This window comes from Eumetopias jubatus, unplaced genomic scaffold (genome assembly GCF_037043125.1).
Source record: "Eumetopias jubatus isolate StellerSeaLion01/CBP00866 unplaced genomic scaffold, mEumJub1_p1.0 scaffold_10, whole genome shotgun sequence".
NCBI classification, from domain to species: domain Eukaryota; kingdom Metazoa; phylum Chordata; class Mammalia; order Carnivora; family Otariidae; genus Eumetopias; species Eumetopias jubatus.
Window position 1 is genome coordinate 90,470,655 of NW_028274816.1, and position 27,173 is coordinate 90,497,827.

The following is a 27,173-nucleotide window of genomic DNA, read 5'->3' on the forward strand; positions in this document are numbered from 1 at the left end:
TTATCTGCATAATGACAATCCATCGATTGTACTGATTTTCAAAAATTGATTTTATGATTAACACAAATTTTAAAATAGCATATCTTTAAATGTTGTCTTTCATTATTCGTCCATGTGACAATTGTCTTTTGCAGGCTATGCGACTGGCAACATGGAGCTAAAGCTTCGATATTTGGATGATGAACAGATGAAGGGATGTTCAATGTCGAATGAGATGTTTTTCCTTTAAAATTTTACATACCTGCACTGAGTCACATAATTCTATAGAAGTTCTCTGCCAGCTTTCTAATGTTTCAAGCCTGTTTTCACTCTATTATTTTTCTCTAAGCAGACTTAAACTTAGAAACCAAATAATGACATCCTTCCTAGAAGAAAAAAAAAGTTTCCTCAAATTACTTGAGCGGACTTCCGTCGATGTTTTATTTTCAATAAACCTTGAGGCAAATAGCCACTTTTGAACCTTGCACTTTGCCCCCTGAGTTTCACAACCTGGCGAAAGATCAATACCAGAGTCAAAAGTGTCAGCAAAAATGAAAATGATATGCACAAATTGTTATTTATACAAGTCCCCTGATTTTGTTTACTGAGTTTAATATAAACTCTGTCTTTTGATTAAAAGCAAATGTTCACATTCTCTGTAGGGACCTGCTGTTCTAGATGATTATATCTTAAAAAAAAAAAAGCAAAAAACTGCAAAGGGCAAGAATTAACTGAAAAAGGCAGATCCCTAGCAGGAATTCCTTTGGTATTAAATAGCAGAAGATAATGACTAGGCCATGTGGGTATGTGGGCCAGAAAAAGGAAGAGAAGATCACAAAAGACATAATTCTTTACTTATGAAGGTCTTCTGAAATATATATCATTCAAAACAATTGGTGTAATATACCAAAATTAATAAAGATTGTCCTTTTGAATTAGCTTTTCTACTTCTTGAAATGTACCAAAATAAAATAATCAAGGAAGCATGCCCATACTGTACTTGGTGATTGTGGCACTTTGTTCCTTATAGAAATAACAAAATTAAAAGTAAAAAAAAAATTAATAGGGCAAGAAAGAAATGGCTATATTCATTTATGAGATAAATAAATCTATTTGAAAGACTTTATAGAATATTTAATTCAATGAAAAAATGTATTCGTGTATATAAAAAAAGCAAGATACTGAAACTACACATACAATGTGATTCACCATGTGTAAAATCTACAAATTATATAGACATTAATGTATACAATTAATTGGCCTATTTCTCTGGTGTTGGATCTACAGCCAGTTTTCCTTTTCCTTATTAAATGTTTTGATTTAAAATGTTTTCAAAGAATATATATTACTTTTATAACTAAGCAGTGATGGTTAAAATGGGTGCTATGCTGTTTAAAATACTATCTAGACACAAAAGGAAAACCTATTGAATTTGTCAAGACCCTTATGTTTTACAGAGCCTAAGGAAGCAGGTGGCTATGAATTCTAAACTCATTTGTTTCTTGCTCCTTTTTGTTGTTTCCCACTACCAAGAGAGTAAATCTCAACTCTTCAATCCAAAGACTTAATAAACACCTGTGACAGATTCTATCCTGGTTCTAGACATTGCTAAAAATTTCAGTAGTCTATAATTCTTGTCCTCAAGGAGTTTACAATCTCGCTTGGGAAAACAGACTTACTATTTGAAGTATTTACAGAATAATTAATGGACAATTTGTGTGGTCCTTGCCAATTGAGAGGTCAGTTTCTGAGTTTATTCCTCTTCTCATATGATGTTAAAACGTAAGAGAGTGGCAGGGATCTTGTGAATTATTTAACAAGAACAAATACAGTAAAGCCACAATTAAATTTTTTACATCATATTCAGTGCAGCTCAAATTAAATCATTTAAAACATGGAAGTGAAATACGTACGTACATCTTCTATTTGATTTCAGTTGTTAGGGAATTAAAATTAAAACATCCAGATCGTATCACTTAGCACACGCTTAGGTAGTCCAGTGAAGACAAAATATTAAATCAAATAAGGATTCAATCTCAGACTAGACACAATTTAAGCACAACCCACTGTCAAATGTTTGGTGATTTATTTGTATCCATGACAGCAATGTTGTGAACTGGTGAAAATAATGTCTTTTATAAGTAACTCTTCTGAATCCTGCCCTCAATCCTATTGGTTATATATCATCTTCACACGAGTTCTAACTTAAAAACAAAACAACACAAAACAAACTGCATAATGAAAAAAATGGAGATAAAATAAAAATTAGTGGGAAAAAAAGGTCAATATCTGTAAGTAATTAAATATCACATTGGCTCCTTGGAATTTAGCAGGCAAGAGATCATGTTTCGCTCCATTAATTTGTTCTTTTTACTGCCCACTATAGGAAACAAAGAATGGAAACCAGTCCCCAGATTTCCATCTTAAACTCATAGCATCCTTCCCAGTAAGATAGTCTTCCATTATCAACTTTTCGATCAAAGATTGTAACAGCTCTGGTAATGATGTTAAGAAGAAATATTTCAAAATATAACCACAGTAAAATTTAACTTGCACCTGGAATAGAAGCAACTGTGGGTTGACCAGCTGTATAGCTTGAGTATAACACAAAAGGATTGCCTAAGGACAATTTCAGAATAAGATATCCCACATATTACTCTGCATAAGATTTCATAGGGAATGATAATACATGTATTTAGCAACCTGTTGTAAGTACATGAGTGCCTTTATTTGCTTAGTTGCCATATTTTCTTTCAGTGTACATATATGTAGGGAAGATTTACTGCCCCAATAACTTAATAGTTTAATATTTTTCTTTTTTTAAATATTTTTATTTTTCTATGTGAAAAGTAGTAAGTGTAATTATAAACATGCACTGAAGTCCATAACACTCATTTCTCAGAACTTTTAATTTACCTTTGCTTAAACAGAAATCACTTCCTATACTAAACAATAACTCAGTTGCTCCACTAAATGTGTGGCTGAAAATTCATTTCATTTATTTTAAATGAAATGGCCAACTGGATATTCCTAAGAGTGGCATTAATGGACCACAAGCATGAGGTGGCTGGGCTGTCCAGAGAAAAGCTTTTCAACTTCCTTTGTGAATGCCTTGCTTTTATAAACCAGAATCCAGTGCTCCTTTTCTTACAGAACCAGGCCAAAGGATCTGCCATAGTCTAAAAAGGCTTCCATATTTTATTTCATTCCACTTATCATTTGACCAATGTCAGAATGGGCTTTAGAGTAAGAGGGAAAAAAATGGAGTGCTAGAGATTAACATTATGCAAATAAGCTGGAAGAGAGGACCATGTCATACGCTTTGCAAGTACCTATGAGTATCTAATTTTTCAGTATTGCTTTGCCTTTTACTGGTAAGAAAGTTGCTTGTAAAATAAACCACACACACTGTCGGAACTCACAATTGGAACATTTAAATGATTATTTGCTTCTCTTTCTACCAGCTTGTAAAACATTATTTTCTTATTCTTCTTTAAATAGCCTGTGCTAATTACATACCATGACCCTTGCCCTCGAAGTGCCTTCATTTATGGCAGCACATTCCTTTCCAGGGCAACACATTGGCTAGGTTTATAGGATGCTGCTACCAGGCCTTCCACCCTTGACTTCTGCTTCTGCTTCCCTAGGTCATAAGTCTAACTTACCACATACAACTCAGCAAAAGAATTCATTTCTTCGTGAGAAGCACATAACTCACCTGACTCCCAAGGAATACATGCAAAATAATGTGGCCGATATCACCCTTTGGAATGCCAAGCATATCAATTGAGACACACTTTTGTGATTTGTTGCTTCCCTCAAAAAGAGAGAGAAAAATAATATTTTTCATGTAGTAATTCATGTAGCTGAATTACCAATGTGGAGCCATTTCAAGGGGGATGATATAAACAACTCTTGAGTTGACTTCCTTAACAGGCTGCAGGTTTGAAGTTTAGAAACTGTCTTGAAACCTCCAATCTCAGTCTGGTATTATGCTAAGCAGGCAACCAGGAGAGAAGATGGGAGTTAGATCCCATGTCAATCTAAATGTATCCAAGTAAAATGTTTTTAAGTTGATGCTGTACTTAATTTTCATTTTCTTCATATCTAATGCAAATTTGGAGCTCTTTTACTTTTTATACATTTGGCCAATTATTGAATTCAGCACCCTCAATTTACAGTAAATATCTAAATAGTAGGATCGATTTAGACAAATAGCGATTATTATTAAAACAACTGTACAATTGAATTATTTAGGGACAAACTCAACATTTCTATGCAGAGGGCATGTCATATTTATTTATTTATTTTAAAAAGATTTACTTATTTATTTACTTTAGAGAGAGAGAAAGAGAGAGCTGGGGCAGAGGGAGAGGGAGAATGAGAATCCACAAGCAGACTCCCAGCTGAGCAGCTGAGCATGGATCCTGAGCATGGAGCCTGAGAGGGGGCTCCATCCCAGGACCCTGAGATCACGACCTGATCCAAAACCAAGAGTTGTTTGCTCAGCCGACTGAGCCACCCAGACTCCCCCAGAGGGGCATATAATTTAAACCATTATTTCTATCACTCAAATTCCGAAAAATATATCCTAACTAGTGGTTTATTTCAGATGAAGCTGTCTAAGGAAGTTGAACATTCAGATAATTACTTATAGCCCTTAATACATTTCCAGAGCTGGATATATTTATAGCATAAGCTGAGCAGGGAGCCTGATGTGGGGCTCAATCCCAGGGCCCTGAGATCATGACCTGAGCCAAAGGCAGATGCTTAACTGACTGAGCCACCTAGGCAACATTGACTCTTTTCATGCAACTATGACTGAGAAAGAAAGATATAACAAAATTGGAGAGAGTTTTGGCATCCTGTTGTATTGATATGTGCTAATATATAAAAATATATAATGTTTGTCATTTTAATAAAGTCTCTATTACAGCTAATACCTCTATTTAAAAAAAACAAGGATGTGAGAATTTACTTAAATTTAATTAATGAAGCTGTTTTGTACAAAAATAATACAATTCATATAAAAGTATTTTCATTTAAGTATGTTAAAATCCAGATTTACACAAATGATAAATAAGTACTAGGTAGTAATTCATTTACAAAAGGATCTCTGGGGGTGCACCTGAGTGGCTTAGTCAGTTAGGCATCCAGTTCTTGATTTCAACTCAGGTCATGATCTCAGGGTCATGAGATTGAGCCCTGTAGGGCTCCGTGCTCGGTGGGGAGTCTGTTTGAGATTCTCTCCCTCTCCCTGTACAACACGCCCCCCCACCCCCACCCCCACCCCCACCCCCGCTCAAAGAGGCACTCCTCTCTCTCAAATAAATAAATAAATAAATAAATAAATAAATAAATCTTAAAAAAAAAGATCTCTGGGTAATTTTACTAAATAGTTAATGTTTAATATATGTTTATATATTATGCTTATGTATATATCTTTAAGTATATATAACAATGGAATATTACACAATCTTAAAAAAGAGTAAGATTGAGCCATTTGCAACAGCATGGATGGACCTAGAGCATATTATGTCAATTGAAATAAGTGAGACTGGAAAGACAAATACCACGTGATTTCACTCCTATGTGGCATCTAAAAGAAAACAGAACAAATGAATGAACAAACAAAAAGCATAATCAGACCTATAAATACAGAGAACAAACTCATGTTTGCCAGAGGGGAGCAGGTGGGGGGATGGGAAAAATGGGCAAAGCGGAGTGGGAGATACAGGCTTCCAGTTATGGAATGAATAAGTCATGGAAATAAAAGGCCCAGCATAAGGAATATACTCGATGATATTGTAATGGCGTTGTATGGTGACAGATGGTGGCTACACTTGTGAGCACAGCATAAAGCACAGGCAAGTTGCATCACTAGGTTGTATACCTGAAACTAAAGTAACATTGTGTGTCAACTATATTCAAACAAAAAAATAATTTTAAGCAGTATATATATACATATATGCGTGTATGTATTCTTATAGACAATTCAATTTAGAAGTAAATTTTCCACAAGGGACACTACGTACATGTTAAATATCTTCCTTATGGTATTTGACTCTGCCCTAAAATCTGTTTTCACAGATAACATTGTAACATGTGATGACATCCTTGTATAGACAGAGGCATCTTTGCTCGCCATCTCCTTGAGTATAGTAAGAAGGACAAATGTTAAAATTCTGGGATGCTGTTCCCTTATGATGGCTTGTGGTCCTTCTCCCCACCCATGTACCAGCAATGTGAGCTCTCAGAAAAAAGACCATTTACTTGCCCTGTTGTCAGTGCATCTGGAAGCCCTGTCAAAACAATATAATTTTACTTTGTAACTTTTTGACATTGGTATTTATTGCACCTGTCTTTGGGCATGATTTATGACCTGTCTGGTGAATATTTCTCCTCAAGTTGGAGTTTACAATATGAGATAAGTGAACCATTTAAAGGTCTGCATATGCTTCAAAATGGCAAATGGACATTTTGCATGCATCCCTCACCTTCTCTCCCCTCTCTCAACTTCATCATCACCACCTAAATGGCCACTGAGATACACCATTCGCTCAGTTCTTCGGAGAAAGAAAGAAGACAAAGATTATGTAAGGCTACATTTTTTCACCATCTCTTTTGCAGGGGAATTATGTGTTAATAAATTCTAATGAGTGGCAAGAAAATTCACTATAGGGAAGGCATCCAATGGAAAACATGTGCTTGTCCGTGACCTTTTGTCTTTGTAACGGTATCCTGGCTGGGGACTCATCAATGTTTCTATCTATCACCAGAAAACACACTTCCCATTGGCAAAAGTGCACATATTTTAAAAGCAGCCATTCTAATTAAATTGCTTAACTAGGCTGCAATCAAGAAAACTTTCTTTCCTTGACTATTCCCTCTGGGTCTTGGTATTAATTGACGATTGTTTAGCAAGTCTCCTTAATCTCATAAGGACACACTCTAGATGTGTGTTTTTGGTCTACGTTTTCATAATAAAACATTTTAAACCTTTCAATTTTTATTCTCCAAAGTTCATATGAACATGATTTATTTTGGGGAAATTTCTATAATTACTAATAAAACCTAACATTTTTCAAAAAAGTTTGAAATAGGTAAATAGAATCTGTTTGTTTGTTTGTTTCCTCAGACCTGCAAACTTCATCTTCATAGAAACTCATGGAAAACACCATCATCTTAAAATAACATTAAATGGGATTCATGTCCTTGTACGAGTGTGAACTTTTTTGCATTTAAAGGTTAAGGAAAAATTAAAAATGTAAAGCCTTTATGTGATAACCTAGAGAGTTTTCTCTTTATACATATACAATGTTCATATAAAACGTATATGTCTAATTTTAAATTAGTAATGCTTTTGTACACTTCTGAGATGTACATAAAAACTCATAATTGTTTACAGTGTTATTGTATTTTCTCAGACCAGTGATGGTTGGCATCAGCTTCTGCAAGTTCCCCTTACTTTAATAATCAGGTAGCAAATATACACTTGAATGTATCTAATCTATTAATTAAATGTACTTCAAAAATGCATTACAGAAACACTAAATCATAAATAAGCTGAACTTCATTCACTCAAATAATTGATTTGATAACTGAGAACTCTGACACCATTTTGTTTTTGTTTTTGTTTTTGTTTTTTAAGTAGGCTTCATGGAGCCTAACATAGGGCTTGAACTCACAACCCTGAGATCAAGACCTGAGCTGAGATCAAGAGTCGATGCTTAACCCACTAAGCCACCCACGTGCTCCTCTGACACAGTTTTAAGTAGACAATCAATACAATTATTTATACACCGATAATTCGGACAAAAATGCTACCTTAATAAAAGGCATTAATATTTCTTTTCTATGCTAAGTCCTTACAGCTGCAGCTTTTTTTTTTTTTGTATATAGGCAATAGTTTCTTCAGCAAAGAATCCTGTATGTCTGAGCATCTCATGGTCCTTTACTGCTCATCTCTCCAATAGTGTCCCAAGTATTTTAACATTTTAACCCAGAAAAAATAATCTAACCCTTTAATCATTTTTGTTGTACTCCTTTGAATCCTCTCAAACTTCTCCATAATATTTATTTGTCATTTCTGTTGTTGTGGGACCCCAAATAAGGATAACTCTCTCATGGTTGAGTATAGATGGATGATTGTTATGGTTCCTGCATTCAACACTTAGCTATAAACCAAACTTTGTAGTTCATAGATTGTTCAACTGTCTTGCAGTCTCATTCAGTTCGACTTCCAGATTTTCCTCTGGACAGCTAAGCAAAGACTACTCCTTACCATCCTCTTTTGGTGTAGTTCTGTTTTACTCCTATGAAAACTTCTGCAACATCTTGCTTTTCAGAAGACGAGGGACTTTGTTTCTTGACAAATGCAAATGAGACAGGGACACATTTGTGAACTATAGTCCTTCTATCACTATAGTGGAGGATATACCAGTCATTCCATTGTCAACCCTTGCTGTTTCTCGTTAGCCCACCTGCAATCCGGAAAAAAATGAGAAGTCCCTCTCCACTCAGTGATACAATTTCTTTCTTGAACCTACTCATCCTTAACAAATTGGAGTCTGCCAATGTGTTGCCAAGCCAGTGACATCAGCACTGGCAGGACATTAAATCGAGATTAGAAATGGCCCCATGACATCATCCTCTTGTTCCTATCGAACAGATGGTTTCTGTATATTGTGCAATTTTAGATCATTATTCATGGTTTGGGTCAGTATAATTCAGGAAGCCAAAAAACTGCCAAGAAAAATTGACCTGGAACCAGTTCAAAGACTCAAAATTATTTTATTGATTAGACGCCTGAGTTTTCATTTTCCAGAAGGACATCATGAATCATCAATACATGATAATACCTGAGTCATTTTAGCATTTGTGATGTTTAGAACTTCAAAACAAGATAATCTTTGAAGGGTTAACCTTAAAGAAGCATGATAATGAGATATCTAAGGAACTTTGTTGGGTACAACTGAACTGGGGCCAGAAACTATTGACTGAGGCAAGTGGTTTGTTTGAACTGGATGGTTATTTATTTTCACCTTATACTTGTTGACTTCATATCCTCCCTTAAGCTCAGCCCAGAGACAGTGAAGAGGTATGTTTTAAACAAGCCAGACAGGAAGCTATTTTGAAAGGCCTTGTTCAGGCATTATACCAAAGCAAGAAGATAAAGCACAGATTTGGCGGGCTGAGAACTTGGAGAATAAAATCATGTTCAAAACAAAACAAAACCTAAATGTGTTCGCAGTAAGCTTTATAAGAGACCACAAACTCATATATTCTTTCCCTAAGAATCTGGAAGGAATTTCAGTAATCACGTGCTTTCTTTAGAATAAGTATTAGCTATTTTTGGAAGATATATCCCATTATGTTATCACTGCTGCAGGGCAAATCTCTTGCATGGGTCATTACAGCTTTGTTCCCCCCAAAAATCAGTGCTATGCCCAAACCTCTATCGATTTGAGCTTCCATCAACCATACTTCCTGCTGTTCCGCAGTTTCTGATTATGTTACAAGTATCTTACTTAAAATTATTAAGGCTCTCATTGCCATCCATTTATTTGAGTATGAATTTTACATTAAGAAAATAAGATCTTTGACCCTTTCTGTGTGGGCTATTTATCTTCTTCCAATTTCCCTCAAATAAATCTCATGGTCTTTATGAAGGTGTTCAATTCTCATGATTCTATTTACTTTATGTTCATTGGTATTTTTGTAACCAAGCCGTGTAATGTGCTACCCATTTTACAGATGGCTATGGTAAGATAACAATGAACTAGAAAGGAAGACACGAATTCTATGCAATTATAATTTAATCATCCCACGACAAAACTTTGAGTCTTTCTCTCTTGCTGTTTTTTAAATTTCACTTCCAGGTCCTGTTGGATAGAAAGGCCGGTGGTTATAGAAATCCCTGAAGGTAAGAATACATTTTCTTATAGGAATGTAAAATGTATTCTATGCATTTATGTGAACAAAGCTTTAATCATAGATGATAATCAGCAATGTCTAATTTTTGTTGCAGCATGATACATCACCTTGCTTTATAAGGTACTCCAATCAAAATATGCTGCCAACTTTCCTTTGTCAAAGAAACGAACAATTTAATCATTTTTGTAGTTCATCACCCACACACCTGCCTGCCGCCCCCCCGCCCCAATGTCATGCCCAATGATATAAGCAATAACAGCATTACATTGAATTCACTTTAAATTCCAGCTGAATAAGTCTGAAAAAAAAGCAAGTTTTTTAAAATGGTAGTGGCGATCGGGGAGGAGGAGTGTAGGAATTCTAGCAGCTTCTTTAGGTGCTCTTTTTCCAAAGGCTTCTGTAGCTCTGATGGGAATTGAGCATATGCTAATGAATAAATTTTCTTTTGTTCTTTTCTTTTTTTCATTTGTGGCAGAAAGGACACAGTCTGGGTTGGCCTTATCTCTCAGCTCTTACCCTCTCAACACCACAGCTCTTGGAGTTATTGCTAGAAACGATACCAAGATTTTTTTTCCCCCTGGGATGTTCTGTTTGTCTCTACGGAATATAGAGGACTTGTGTATTCATGCATGTCCTTCCCAAACCTCTAAAGGACTACATTTGGATTGTATTTAGGTCAATATGGGCATATTGTTCCTTCTACATGATTCTGGAGGAGCTGGTCCTCCACAAAGCTACCTGCTTTGTGACTACAGATAGTCCCTGACTTAACGGTGGTTTGCATGATGCAAACGCGATACTCATTCAGTAGAAACCATACTTCGAATTTTGAACTTGGATCTGTTTCTGGTGCTTGCTTTGGCAGCACATATACTAAAATTGGACCTGTGGGTCTCCATGGCCCCTGTGTGTGGATCTGTTTCTGGGCTATCGAAGTGTGGTCCAAACCTGTCTCCTGATGCTGGGTCTCGCCTGCCACACACAGTCAGCCCAGTGATCACAGGGTAAACAGTGAGCATGCCCACTACCATTCTGTCTGTTGCTTGCAATCTAGCACTCAATCACATGAGATCCTCAACATTTTGTTATGAAATGGGTTTGGGGTTAGATGATTTTGCCCAACTGTAGGCTAATGCAAGTGTTCAGAGCATGTTTAAGGTAGAGGAGATTCTGATGTTCAGTAGGTTAGGTGTATTAAGTGTATTTTTGACTCACGACACTTTCAGCGTACAATGGGTTTATTGGGACTTAATCCCATTGTAAGTCGGTGAAGGTGTGCATTTATAAACTCGCTAGCTGCTGTTTCCTAATTTCTTTGTCTTCCACTCACATGACATGTGTGTTTCAGTCTTCAAAACATAAGGGCCACTGCACAGACACAGATCTTTCTTCTTCATTTCTGCAGAAGTCAAATCACAAAGAATGTTGTAGTAGCCCGGGAGAAGTGAAACATATTCTTTAGGTGGTAAGGTACATGTTTTGACATAGAAACAGATGTGAAACAAAGAGAAACACACTGAAGAGTTGTACCTGTGAAGGACTTCTTCAGGATGCTTTGCTAGAGATGCTCTAAGGATGTAAAATTCTAAGTTCGAGGGAGGGTAGCTGTGTACACACGCCATTTTCACCCCGAGTCCTAACTGATAAGCTCTTGTAGAGCTTACTGTCAAACTTCACATTTTGAGGCTTAAAAAAGAAAAGGTTAATAGAGGAGTGTTTTATGTCACTTCTCCCATAGATCATTGAATAAATAAATATAACTCTAATACTTTCCTTCCAGGAGCCATAGAAAGGCCCTGGTATTTTGGGAAAGCCTTGTTCACAGTCACGTGTCCGTGGAGATTGAAGTATTCCTTTGAACGGTCAAAGTAGATAAATATTTCATTACAGGAGGAAGCTTCTCAAAGATACCCTACGTTCTATCCTATTATCCAACCCATGCTCAACATATAAAGAGATCTGCCCCCCCAGAAAAAGAAAAGAAAAGAAAACCAAAAAACCCCAAACCCAAGCACCACCCCAAACCCACTTCTCCCCCTTCATCATGACCAACTGCAGCCAAAACATGTCTGCACTGAGGAACGTATCTGCAGCCTCTAGGAGCTTTGATACAATCAAGGCTGGTGAGATGTGCCAGACCCTTTCCCTTTTTCCCAGATTGTGGAGTTTGCTACTTTCACATTTGGCTTTTAATGGACAAGCAAGGAAGCCTGCCAGGAAAGCAGCGGAGCAAGCTAAGAAAACAAACAAACAAAAGCAATCACGCCCTTGACGCGGAGGCCAATGACAGGTATGATTGATCAGGTGTCCAGCTGGAAGCTGTCACCACCGAGTTGAGAGAAACAGGCAGAGCTTGGCGTGTTTCACGGGCCAAAGATTATCATGGGGTATTAGGTAGGTAGCATTCTTCAGCAAACAAAGAAATGGAAAGGATGGAGTTTGCTTTGCCTGTGCCACACGCCTCGCAGAGATGCTTACCACACGACTCTCCTTGTGTAAGGGATACTTGAAACTGAACGTATTATATTTCCTCTTGGAAACCCTCGTTAGAGAAAACCATACTGCACACCACGGTATTCTTTTGTCTGTGTGTTTGTTTTCCAACGAAATACTTTTTCAGGTTAAAATAAATGTACATTTTGACATAGGATCACTTTAGCCATGTACGATCCATCCAGAAGTATGCTTGAATCCAAAGACTTACGTTCTAATTATGGCATAATGTCCTTGTTGCTTAAATGAGGAAAATAGAAATCCTGCCGACTCCACAGTATTGTCTTTAGAATCAGCTACAATAATAGCATATTTCCTTGATTTTAACATGCCTTGGATGATAATAAGGCTTTCGAATAAAGAACACCATTTAGCATATTAAGTAAGCATATTGATTTTAAGAGTCATCCAATTATTTGTGAAATATTAAAATGTAAACAGAAGATGCACATTGCAATCAAGAAAATGAGATATATATGAAAACATCTTATAAGCGACACAGTGCTGGAAATATGTATTACTAACAATTAGGTCATAATGAAAACATATTAATAATATGGCATTATTAATATCCTGCTTGTTATAGTGGTAGTAACTTTGAAGAACAGAAAGTCTTCACACACTCAAATTGAACTTGAATCCGCATATACCAACAGAGAAAATAATGGAAAAGAAATCCCTGACGAATTTTATTTCATCTGAACATAAGAAAAGAGTTTAACAGATACTTCCAAAAATTTTCAATCTGATTTGTTTCACCAAAACATACACACACATCTTGTGAGTAAATTATAGAACTTATGCTATCATATTCATTCCTTGCTCTGGCAAGCACACAGTTTATATTTACGAGTGCAGTATTTATTTTCAAATACTCAGTATCAGAAGGTAATTCATTGACACCATGTGATTGACTGTGATGTTGGTTATTCTCTTGACAGAATTGTCTGGTTTTTGCTTTTTAGCTGTAGATTAAACAAATTGTCTCCCCAAATTTGTATGACCTAGGATTCATACAAATGATGTAAATTCTGTAACAAAACTCAGAGACAGTTGTTAAAGTTTTGTACTGTTAGCTGTTTTTCCAGGAATGAAAAAATGACATTGATATTGGACGACTGTTCATTTTAACTGCTACTTCATAGCTTTAAAAATAAAATGGCTTCCTTATCAGTAGCTTGAGAATCAGGACAGGCTTTCTGTAATATTTAACATACCCTAGCAAGTAGACAGCCTGGGTTTGGAGGAGGAAACCCTAGATAAGTATTTCCTTAACTATCTCTCTAGGGCATGAGGCAGCCTGAAAAATGCTTGTTTCATCAAGTTTTGTCTCTGTCATTTTATGGGATATAAGGAAATTATTGGAAGTGAAAGATGAAGAAACAGTTTATCGATATCTTTTCCGTGTGACCAAACTCTGGTCTCTTGCCAAAATATTTTGGTCAAATATTGGTAAATCGGAGGCCATGGGTATATAAGAAAACTTTTCCATAGATCAGTGGTTTCCAAACTTGGCTCCTCCCCAGAATCACCTGAGACCGAGGAAATCTATCCAGAGTTTCTGGTCTACCCTGGGAGATTCTGAGCAGTAGGTCTGGGAGGGTCCCAGGAAAATGTGTTTTTAAAGTTTCTCAGGTGATTCTAATTAGAACTGGAGACTGCCACCATACAATTCAAATGAACTTTCTAGACTCATTAATAATGTAACAATATGGAAAAGTGTTATTTCTTTAGCAGGAGAATTTTTTTTTACTCTTTTATGTTACAAGAATATTTGATAAACCACTTGGCAGTAGTGGAATAAATGCTCAAGGGAAATGTTTAAGGAACAAAAGATGGCCCTTGGCTACCTTCCAAGCTTTCGTCTTGCCAAATGGGGTACATAAGGGTATGAGATGAATTATTATGGAGGAAAAAGGAGAATTTTTAAAGTTTTTATACAGGAGGAAAATAGTGGTAAAGGCCAAGGGTTCTTAGTTAAGCTAATTCAGCATCTGGTACCTAAATATTTACTAAACTTAGTAACTATTGGAGGCATTACTATTATTTCCTCTAATATCGTATATGGATAACCCAAGTCAGTAATATATTAGCATCTAAAGATCTAGTTTGGAAGTTATTATTGGTGTTTACATTAATTAAAGCTATAGTCTTCAAGAGGATCAAACCTAATGATGAGCAAAACCCAATGACCCTCAAACCCAGTGGCCATTGAACCTGCAAATATGAGGCGAAGAGAGAATAAAAGAGAAGCATTCCCTCTAGGTAATTTGTTGGAACAGTCAGATGTCTTTCTCAATTCAAAGTTGAATCATAACTACCCAAGGCACCCCAAAACAATAATGAATCTTTGAAAATGGCAGAAGACATTTTACAAGGAGTGATTTCATACTTAATTGTCTTCAGGAAGCTAGAGTGAATGGTAGTTTAATAATAGTTACTTAAATGTCAAAGGATAGAACAACTGACCCTCTTCTGATATTGCTAATTTCCTTTCTTTTCCTTTTCCCCAAGTGAAATGTACTTCATTTTTAACCATTTAATCATATTTGGAAAATACATTCTATACAGATTTTAAACCTCCAAATAATAAACTGCTAACTAGATTTTAGGTTCTAAAAACTATAAACTAGTATATTGAAAATACAATCCTCATAAAGTGAAGAATAATAAAGATTTTCACACTGTTACTGACCATTAATCAGGGCTAAGAAGTTCTTTTAAGGGAAAAGGATGCTACCAAAATGTATTATTTTGTGACTCTTGTCATTCACATGCTTCAGACTCCTGGAAATATGATTATGGTGTTATATACACACCGTGTGAGTGAACAGAACCCTTGTTTTTAAGACAAATCAGGGAGCAAAAATATTGTCAAAATAGTGTTTTCCAAGGTGTATTTATTTTTATTTTTAATGGAACAAAATTATTCCCAGCTGTGCAATGTTCTCACTATGCCCATTACTTTTTAATGAATCTTACAATAAGATGATTAATTCTATACACTCAGAGGCTTTCGGTGAATGTTGTCAATTAAGCAATTATGTTAATCCACTTCTGCTTATTTTTTTGGAAGCCCAGTGATGAAGGTAATTTTTCCCCCTTTGGAATAATCTCTCTAGAATCATTAGGCACGTGTGAAAGGAGTTTTACACACATTTCCAAGGACTACATTTGTTTTGATTAACCAATTTTAATCTGCAAACCACAATCAACCTGTTTCATTCCAACTGATAAAGTTCATGACATCACTTGGTTTCATTTGTCAGCCTAAGCATTGACATCATTCATTGGCATTAAAACATTATCATAGTATTTGGTTCTGGAATAAATGAAATAAAAACACAATAGGAAATGAGCAACAATTTGACTTAGACAGCAGAGCATACACAGTTTTTGTTTCCAAAAATGATGAAGGGTTTGTGGAAAATAATACAAATAAAGGTTCCCGAGTGTACAGTAGAAAATGTTAGAAGAAGGAGTATGGTTTAGAGTGAGGAAGTCTGTTTGGGTGTTGGTTGGTTGCCTGTGTGGGTTTACAGAACAGTCAAGATGTTCTGACAGGAAACAGTATGGAGGTTCCTCAAAAAGTTAAAGATAGAAATACCATATGACCCAGTAATTCCACCTCTGGGTATTTACCTGAAGAAAACAAAAACACTAATTCAAAAAGACATATGCACCCTTACATTTATTGCAACTTTTTTTTTTTACAAAATCCAAGATATGGAAGCAACCTACGTGTCCATGGATAGGTGAATGGATAAATATGTGGTATATATATATATATATATATATATATATATATATATATTAGCTGTAAAATATATATATTGTAAAATATATATATGTATATACTGTAAAATATATATATTACATATATATGTGTGTATATATATTATATCTATAGAAAAGAATGAAATCTTGCAACAACATGGATGGGCCTAAAGGGTATAATGCTAAGAGAAATAAATAGGAGGAAAAAGACAAATACCACATTATTTTACTTATATGTGGAATCTAAAAACAAAACAATCAAACAAAACCACAAAGACTTATTAATGAAGAGAACAAACTGGTGGTTGCCAGATAAGGGAGGGGGTGGAGGGATGGGGAAAATAGGTGAAGGGTATAAGAGGTACATACTTCCCATTACAAAATCAATAAGTCATAGGAAAGTACAGCATAGGGAATATAATCAATAACATGGCAATAACTTTGTATGGTGACAGATGGTAACCATACCTCTCATGGTGAGCAGGATGTAATGTATGTAATTTTTGAATCACTATGTTGTACATCTGAAACTAATATTTCAGTTTAAAAAAAAGATGTTCTTATAGGATAGGCAAAAAGAGAGGTCTCTGCCTTAAATGGAGAGTCACTGGAACACTTGGGTGATAGGAAATCATTTAATAATGGAGATAAATAGCCTCCCCATTTCTGGAGAAGCCCAGATGATGCACTTGCAACAACAGAGAACTGTAGAGTGATAGATTTAAGACAGGGGATTGGATTGTTTGATGCTGATTTTACCCATTATTTTTCTCCTCTTACTGTAGAAGACAAAGGTGTGAACAGTTGATTTCTTTATGTACCTTGTTGTACTGGGCTGAATCATATGAAAGAGCCAATATTTGATCATTTTAGACCAACTGAGATGGCAATTTGTATGGTTTAAAATAGTAAGTATACAAAGTGAGCCTCTAAGGTGGGCTCAGTGTCTTCTTACTTGATTCTTCATGTTTCATTGTCACTGTTATTATTACAGGAAAAAATGTATTCACCTTTGAGACTTCCTAGATTTTCCTTTCTCCTTCTGAAGACAGAGAACTGTCTAGGCCCCTGTTTCTTCTTCTTCTTCTTTTTCTTCTTTTTCTTCTTCTTCTTCTTCTTCTTCTTCTTCTTCTTCTTCTTCTTCTTCTTCTTCTTCTCCTCCTCTTCTTCCTCCTCCTCCTCCTCCTCCTCCTCCTCCTCCTCCTCCTCCTCCTCCTCCTCCTCCTCCTTCTTCTTCTTCTTCTTCGGCCCCTGTTTCTTCTTCTTCTTCTTCTTCTTCTTCTACTTCTTCTTCTTCTTCTTCTTCTTCTTCTTCTTCTTCTTCTTCTTCTTCTTCTTCTTTTTCTTCTTCTTCTTCTTCTTTTCTTCTTCAAGATTTTATTTATTTGACAGAGAGAGACACAGTGAGAGAGGGAACACAAGCAGGGGGAGTGGGAGAGGGAAAAGCAGGCTTCCCGCTGAGCAGGGAGCCCATTGCGGGGCCTGACCCCAGGACCCTGGGATCATGACCTGAGCTGAAGGCAGATGCTTAACAACTGAGGCACCCAGGAGCCCCGACCACTGTTTCTTCTTGAGAAGGTTCTGGACTTCCAGTGATAGAGAGCCAGCAAAGCACTCCATGTGTAAAGTTAGAAGTTTTATTTCAGTGGAGTGAAAGAAAAAAGTTGGATCACACCCATAGTGTAGAAGGGAATTGGGCTATTGAAGCAAGGATACATTTGATGCTAGGCAGTTCTACTGAGGATGATATACCCATTTCCTCAGCTTAAAAAACAGAGGTGAGGGATTCGAATTATACTGGCTTCAAAGAACGTACTTATTAAATTTAAAAGGAGTTAAACTATATTTGCATGGAATTATTTCCTCCCTTCTGTCATATATTTGAAATAATGTAAAATTAAATATTCATTGTCTTATTTATATTATATGCCTATGCCACTGTAGAAATCATACATTCAAAAAATGCATATTATAATGTAGGGCTTAAAACTCAAATAATGTATGGTCCTAATTATGGGTGATTTAGGGGACTGTCATGAAAAATTTATATATTTTGAAATTACTTTTGGTTGCTTAGACTGAGTCCTTTTAACTGTGACACTGCTTTGGGACAAAGCTACGTGGGGTATGCATGGCTTTACAAACGTTGTATTTTCCCCACCAGAAAATATTAAGCTTATTAGTCATGATGTTCCTCACATAATATCTTCTTAATTGTTCTACATCTATTAGGGCTTTAAAATCCACCTTGCTCAATCCTAATCCTATTAGAATTAATGTAGCCATAGTGATTCCTTTAGATGTTATTCATATATGTTTTTCTTTATTCTTCAATATGGCTTTTTAAATTTATTTATCTTTCTGTCTATCTATCTATTATCTATCTATCCATCCATCCATCTAAGTATCTATCTATCTGTCTATCTATCTCTACTTAAGAAACTGTGATGCTATGTTTGTAGGCAATAATAGCATGCTTGTATATGGGAAGGAAAAGGGAGCTAATTTTAACTTGAAACTTAGTAGACCAAACAATGGTGATACAACTGGGCTCCAGCCATGAGCCTTCCATACCTTTGGCTGATTTCATGAATGATAGGCACTAAATATATTTGAACTTTGTTTTTTAACACACACTGGTGCAGCCAAACCCAAAGCAAAATAACCAACAATTCAAATCTGCACTGTGTTGCCTCATTCTCCAGATCATATTTGGGCATATCAATGTGTAAGTACATATGTGTGTGTGACATAAATAATAATACAATATATACTTCACTTCCTAAAGGCTTTGGGTTTTTTATTTCACATTTAATCCTCAAGTTTGTTTTGCACTTGCAATTTTAATATTGTCTCCTTAAAGTGAACATTTATGTTCTCTAATTTGAGAATAACAAAAATATTAATGTAAGAAACAAATGGTGGTCATCAGTTACAAAGATGCTGTGGAAGTGGGTTGTCATGGGCCTGGCTGACGTCAAATCACCATGTATTTGGATGTTTAAGGCCTCTTATATAGCAGATGCTCTCTCGTGGGTGTTAACATGAAATACAAAATGTTTAAACATTTTGCTTTCTCCCATTGGTATTTCCAAATGTCTTTTCCCCAGATTTTCTTGTCCCCAAGTATATTAGTTTCTTAGGGCTACCGTAACAAGTCACCACAAACTGGCGGGGGCGAGGCTTAAAACTACAGAAATTTTTTCTCACACAGCTCCAGAGGCCAGAGGTCTGAAATCGAGGTGTTGGCAGAACTGGCTTCTTTGGAAGGCTGTGCGGGAGGAACTGTTCCAGGCCTTTCTCCTGGCTTCTGGTAGCTGCTGTCAATGCTTGGTGTTCCTTGGCTTTTTGCATTGTCCTAGTCTCTGGCTTTCTCTGTGTCATCTCATAGGCTTAACCTCTCTATCTCTGTGTGTGCTCTCCTCTTCTTATAAGGACCCTTAGTCATTGGAAAAGGACCTGCCCTAATCCAGAATGACCTCATCTTAGCTAATTATATCTGCAAAGAACCTATTTCTAAACAAAGTCACGTCTGAGGGTGTGGGCGGACATGAATTTAGAGGGGATCCTGTACGTTAATTATTTACTACTTCTCCTTCCAAACTCATGATTAACCAGCTACAGTGAACAACCAACTCTGTGTTAGGTAACTTTTTCTTTCCCTCACGAAGTGGATGACCAAGTTCATTGCCTGAAGTTCCACCAGTGTGTTTCCTATCATCACTGTCTTGTGGGGCCATTCTTCAGGAGGGCTGTGGTGCAGCCACTACCTCTTTGTGTCTTATGCCTTCGTCCTGAGCTGATGTGTTTGTGAACAAAGTGCAGCCTTTGTTCATCTGGTCCAGTGAACATTCCAATCCTTACACATCAGCTCTAATCAATATGATGCCGTTGAGTGGATGATACAATTCTAAAAGAAGACCGGATAATTCAGTTCTCTTCAAACTGTGTTCTAAAACAGGTCAAGAGAGTTAATGCAGCTGTGAAGCAAGACAGAGGTGCTTACTGTTCCCCATTCTATGTGCATTTGTCCAGTGTTTTTAGATCTCTTTTGGTCATTAAGGGTAGTGCCAATATCTTTCTTCTTCCTCCTTGAGATGCAGAATTGTATTGGACTTACCATCTTGGCCAAACTTGCCACTTGGCTCCCTTCACGGTAATAAATCTTACTGCACATGTCCCGAAACCAATGTAGATAATTTGTCAAATACCAAGTATGCCCATTTAATTATACCTTTGGGAGCTGTGGCCTGTTATTGGGTGGGTCCATGGATATTTTGGGCTCACTGTGAGGTGGACCTCTGTGAGAATTCCGTGGGAGGCTGTGATGAAGCTTCACGTTACTGGGCGTTAATGTCATCTTAGACCCTTCATCCAAAAATCTTTGAAATCCTTGAAATATCTGATAATACAATTGGCATAGTGTTTTAGTGTCCTGATGAGGGCCCAGATTCTTCTTCTGTCAATGGCTTCTGGATCTACAAAGTGACTCAAATCTAAAAACTGGGCAAAATATTTACCTACCAGGTTCCTGGTCATCCATTCATCCTTTATTTTTTATTGTGAAGTCTGAACAACACCTTTTTGGTTCTCCATCTTCATATTCTTATTGGAGATAGTGATCCCCCATCTGCACAACCCTCTGTAGAACAAAGTTCCCTAGATATCACTTTCACTTTGCTCCCATTATAATAATTGTACCCCTCTTGCCTCTGGTAATTTAAGAACCTCCCACCCCCTATTATTTTGACATTTGACCAGTCCCATTGAATTCTGTAACAATATCTCTTTTTTTTCAGAGGACAGCCACTTCTCTACAAAGGACAGTCACCACTAAGTTTCTCAAATAATGTTGGTGCTCCTATGTCTATGGAAAACTCAATGTGTTTCCTCTACTCTCACACTACAACTTGCTTCTGACACCAGATGCATAGGGTTTCCACCCACTGAACGCTTCTCTAACACTAATCAGGTGTATTACATTCAATCCAACTCTGACTCTATCTCCCTGGAGTTACTGTTAGATCCCACAAGTTAAGGGCTCAGTCCTACAAGACTGCCCACCTCCCCACATCAGATTACTATCAGAATTGGGATTGTTTTTATCTGCTATTAATTTCTGTTTTCTCCGCATTTATATGGTGGGACACCAAAGACTTTTAGGGTAGTGTTTTACCTCCATGAGTCAATATTGGTTGATGATCTGCTTCCCCACTCTTGTTTTATTGTTGCTAACTGGATTTTGTAAATGTAGGGTTTTGTTTGTTTGTTTGTTTGCTTTTTAGCTCCATAATGATTATTTTACTTAATTCACTGGTAGTAATATTTTCGCCTTTTGTCTGTATTCTTAGGAAGGAACAGTGAATGCCTAGGAGAATTAGAAAGAGAATAGTATTCCCTTCCTGAACACAATTCAAAGGCTTGCTGAATCATTGAAGTAATATTAGAACTTGTGAAAACCCCACTGGACATCAGAAGGTGTTGAAGGGATAGGAAAGGAGTAATGGATTTGAAAGCTTTCCTCCCATCTGGAGATTCCCCCAATGACCAACCTAAAAGAGGACCAAGAAGAGAGAGGGCTCCTGTAATATTATGAGAGTAGTGTTTTCCACCTATGTTCAGGAAACCATTGAGACAAAAGGCACACATCAGCAGTCACATGGCTGGCAGGCTTTTAAAAACATGCTACTTCCTCTTGTTTCCTTACAATATTAGTGCCCATCTCTCAATTTATTTTTGTAAGGAAATAATTAAGATACAGATTTAAAAAATATTGACCTGTCACTTTTTTAAAACCTAGCTTAAAACTCTTTTCTAATGGAATTATTTCGATTCTCTGTATCTTTCCTGAAACAAAAATATCAGTCGGGACCATAAAGAGGAGATTGGTTTACACCCTTTTACAGGGAACTATTGAAGGAAGTTTTGCCAGTTTATACATTATTAAGAGATTTTTATATCATGTGGTTATGAGGCTCAAGGTCACTTTAAGTCAAACTATTCTTTCCTATACCAATTTTGATCTTTCTTTTTTTTAAAGTGAGTTCCATACTTTGTTTCATATCTCTGATAATTTTTCCCCCTTCTTTTTGTTAACTGTTAATTTTTGTTACCTGGTAACACAGTAAATGCTGAGATTATTGAAAAACAATATAATTTGCATCACTCGTTTATTTATTAGGCTCTCTCATTCTTGAGGTTTCAGGGTGGCTCAGTCAGTTAAGTGTCCGGCTCTTGATTTCAGCTCAGGTTATGAGATCGAGCCGCATCAGGTCCATGCTCAGCGTGGAGTCTGCTTGGAATTCTCTCTTCCTCTGCCTCTGTCCCTACCCTTGATCACATGCACATGCTCTCTATCATTCTGGAAAAGAATCAAAAAAAGATAGGATCTCTCCTTCTTTCTGTGATTTAGCAAATCTCTATAAACATGTATTTCTTGGGCGCCTGGGTGGCTCAGATGGTTGAGCATCTGCCTTCGGCTCAGGTCATGATCCTGGAGTCCTGGGATCGAGTCCCTCATCGGGCTTCCTGCTCCTTGGGAGCCTGCTTCTCCCTCTGCCTCTCTTTCTCTCTCTCTCTCTCTCTGTCTCTCATGAATAAATAAATAAGATCTTTAAAAAAACAAAAACAAAACATGTATTTCTTGGTTGGACACTGTTATAGAATACAATTACATAGGAAAGTGTCTCTCTTCAATAAAGTCACCACATTTAAGGTAAAACCCCATTAAAGGTCTGGTGGTCATTGAGAATATCACTATTATGTGCAATAACAATTCATTCAGTTTTAGACAGGAAAAATATGTCTACACATTTCACTCAGAGATAAGATTTTACATTAAGTTAAAAAAAATAAAAATTTCACATTATCTATGCTTCTTTCCATCTGAGTGTTGATCTCAAAGAACACTGAAAACTTCACGTTTCCTATCACAGAGGGGATTTTTCTTTCGTTACTTTACTCCTCAAAGAAAACAAAACAAAACAAAACAAAAAAGTAGCTTTCATCACCAGAATGTATTTTGATCCATCGTTTTAGGAAATATTCATAAAATAAATTTTCTCTAGTTTTTTGTATGTTTATTTTTGTCTTCTGGTGAGAATATCTAGAGTCTTTCAAATGGTTGCTTCCTTACATGAATTTTTCATTTATTTTTTCCTTCCTGCTGTTACATTTTTTTCCTGGCTTCTAGTTTTTAGCAGTTTGGTTGTGATGTGTCTGGGAGTGGATTTTTTTTTCTTTTTCTTTTTTTTTAGTTCATCCTATTTGGTATTCACTGAGCCTTGATACTGAAAATTTACATATTTTACCAAGTTTGCAAAGTTTCCAGCCATTATTTCTTCAACTATTTTTTTCTACCACCCTCTTTTGTCTTTCTTTCTGGAACTCTGATGGCAGGAATATTAGACTTTGAGAATTGTCTTGTAGGTAACTGAAGATCTCTGTTCATTATTTTTTCAATTTTTTTTCAGAATGAGTAATTTCTACTGATCTATTTTCATTGACTCCACTGTCATCCCCATTTTGCTATTGATTTTTTTTAAAGATTTTATTTATTTATTTGACAGACAGAGACACAGTGAGAGAGGGAACACAAGCAGGGGGAGTGGGAGAGGGAGAAGCAGGCTTCCCGCAGAGCAGGGACCCTGATGTGGGGCTCGATCCCAGGACCTTGGGATCATGACCTGAGCCGAAGGCAGATGCTTAACGACTGAGCCACCCAGGTGCCCCTTGTTATTGATTTTTTTAAAAAAAATATTTATTCTTTTAAAAATAGTAATTTTATTTTTAGGTTCTAAATGTTTCATTTGGTTCTTTTTCATATATACTATCTATCTGCTGAGACTTTCATTCATTTCAAGAGCATTTTATCTTACTTCCTGGAGCCTAATTATGATAGTTACTTTAAATTAGTTTGATAATTCCAACAGTATTATGTACTTATTCCCCTGCACATTGTTGAGATTTTCTTGATTCTTCATAATTGTGGGTTGCATCATTAAAATTTTAATATTACTGTTGAGATTCTGGGTCTTTTTTTAAATTCTATGGATTGTTTCAGCAATCAACTCAGTTTGGCTCATAACACAAGTAATAACCTATCTTTTCGTATCCATTCAGTTCTGAAAACCTGTATAGTACTTTTCAGATGTTTTCCATGTGTGTACCAAACAGGGGGAAATCTGACTTTTTTTTTTTTTTTTTGGTATTGTCCTACAGCTTCCTTCATTAATGCTTTTTAATTTCTCTTTCTTTTTTTCTTTTTTCATATTAGATAATATCTACAGGCTTGTCTTCAGGTTCATGGTCTATTTACTCTGTCATCTTTGTTCTGCTATTGAGCCCATAGAGTGAATATTTTATTTTGATTATTTTATTTGACCTGTAGCACCAAATAGTTCGGATGCCTTAAAATAAAACTATCAGAGAGTGGAAAAGAAAAAGCACTCCATTTTAGAGACTCACATCCTCAGTGATGTTTGGGAGTCCAAATGCCTGAGTATGTCAAGATTTCCCATTGAAAGCAAAAGAAAAACAGCTAAAATGTTACCACCTACAACACAAAAAGAGGTATAATACATGGTGGATCATTTCGGAATGGGGACGGGGTGGGGTAGGTGTGTGTGTGCAATATACACAACACCTGAGTAGGCTCCTGCAACCTCTTCACCTAATCAGCCCCCAAATACTATCTTTGACCTGCTTGCTGGGATCACTCAGCACCTAGATAGGAGGCAGGGATCACATGAGTTCCTTAAACAGGAGGAAATAAAGAACTGAAAACTAGATATTGAGGAACTAGGAGGACACAAAGAGAGCCCTAAGAAGTCACAGATATGTGAACAGTGACAGCTTCCCATGACTAGCGAACATTGGAAGTAATCACACCGCTAAGCTTGGGGAACGTGCTCCGCAGACTTCTGAGGAGGGGTTGCTCCTCAGCTGGAACTGATGTTTCTGAGCTCAGATCTACGAGCGGGTGGCACTGGGCACTAGACCTTTGGGGAGGAGGAGCCGGATGGCTAGTGACGGGTAGCACACTGAGGCTGGTCCGCAAGCGCAGGGAAGCAGGACTGGATTCAACAGCTGCTATCAGAATAAAGCGCCACTGCAGGCTGCAGGGGCAAAGCTAGCAAGATGACAGGAAAACTGACAGGAAGCTCATAGGACCGAGCCAGTCACTCCTTCGCCCTCCCGTACCCCAGCTCACCCTACCTGTCACTGCCAACAGGGTGCTGGAAGAGCAAGCATGTGGATGGTAGACTCCTGGCCCCACCTCATGCAATCAATCAGAAAAGAGCAGATTTGAAGCTGAAAGACAATAGTTTCATAAGTGGCACACTCTATAATGACTGTTTGGTGGCTTCTGGTTTATGGGCGAACACTCGACTTCATTTGGGAATATTACGTGTACCCTGCTGGTGACACAATTTTAAAATGAATACACTTTAAGTATATAAAGACACAATAAATCAGAAAAAAGTTAGTGAGTTTGGGCCATTTTTAATGCTATTCACCTCTTACTGTATTAGGTTGTTGAATTCAGTATAATGGCATGCTTGGAACTCATTTTGAGCTGAGTGCCATTTTAACTTTCTAGTTAAGGACATGCTCCCAGGGAGATGGACCACATTTGTCCCGGGGCATCATGTGTTTCCTCGCATGGTACCACAAGCCACAAGGATGTACAAGCAAGGCCTTAATGTGCTGAACATGAGTTTTAAAGTGAAGGTGGCACAAACTGAATATTTGTGTCCCCCTAAAATTCATATATTGAAATGAATCCCCAATGTGATGGTATCTGGGGGTGGGGCCTTAGGGAGGTGGTTAAATCATGAATCTCATGAATGAGATTGGTGCCCTTATGAAAGAGATTCCAGAGAAATCCCTTCCACCATATGAGGACCCAGTGAAATAGAGGTCGTCCATGAACCAGGAAGCAGGCCCTCGCCAGACAGGGAATCTGCCAGCACCTTGATCTTGGACTTCCAGCCTCCAGAAGGGTAGGAAATAAATTTCTGTTGTTGATAAGCCACACAGTTTATGGCAATTTATTATAGCAGCCCAGACAGACTAGACTAGAAGTCTTGCCTGCTCATGAGATAAAGGATGCTTTGTTTTACTCCAGTATCAACAAACAAACATTAAGAAAGAGGGGAGGAAATATGACCTCATTCTGGACCTTACTTGGAGAGCACCTGTTAGCAAAAGGCCACCTCACTGGTAAGACACTTAAGAATATGGAAGCTGTGAATACTTTCATTTATCCATTCATTTTCCCAATCATGGACTCATTTAATTGTCGTCCACATATCTTCAAACTTGACTGTCGGAATGTGACCGGCTTTATCATCCAATGACGTCTCTTTTACCTCATTCCTAAATTATTATCCTTGTCTTTGCATGTATTTTTCTGTATGTGTAACAGGTCCTGTTTTCAAGAGTCCCAAATCCCCCACATTTCCATAACGCTCTGGGGGTAAATATCTATCTAAACTGGTCACGGTTATTATTTCTAAAAGTATAATGTGCAAAGTTAGAACATGGTTGCTGTGCCTCTAGGTCAGACCTTGTGCCTTTTGTCCTCTCAACACAGGATGGAGGTTCCATCTCTGAGAGATGGTCTCTGATCGGAGGTCACTTTTTATGAATGATCTTTCAGAACTCCGTAAGGTCGCCACCTCCGGTTATTTTTGATTTTATCATCACCTCATTTTCTTCATCTTAACTATGACATTAAGAAAGAATCCTGATCATTGGTCACTTGTTTACTTTTGGTCTTCTCTCACGAGAATACAAGCTCCGTGAACACAACAACCTGGCTTGTGTTTGTTCACCACTGTAGCCTTGCAAAATAAAGTTGGACTCATGGGAGGCACCCTATACCTGTTTCCTGGGTGAAATTTAGTATGACATACTTTGCAGTGGAAAGCATATCTCTTTGCTCAGTGAAGGTGTTTGTTAGGCAGAAATCCTCACTGATTCTG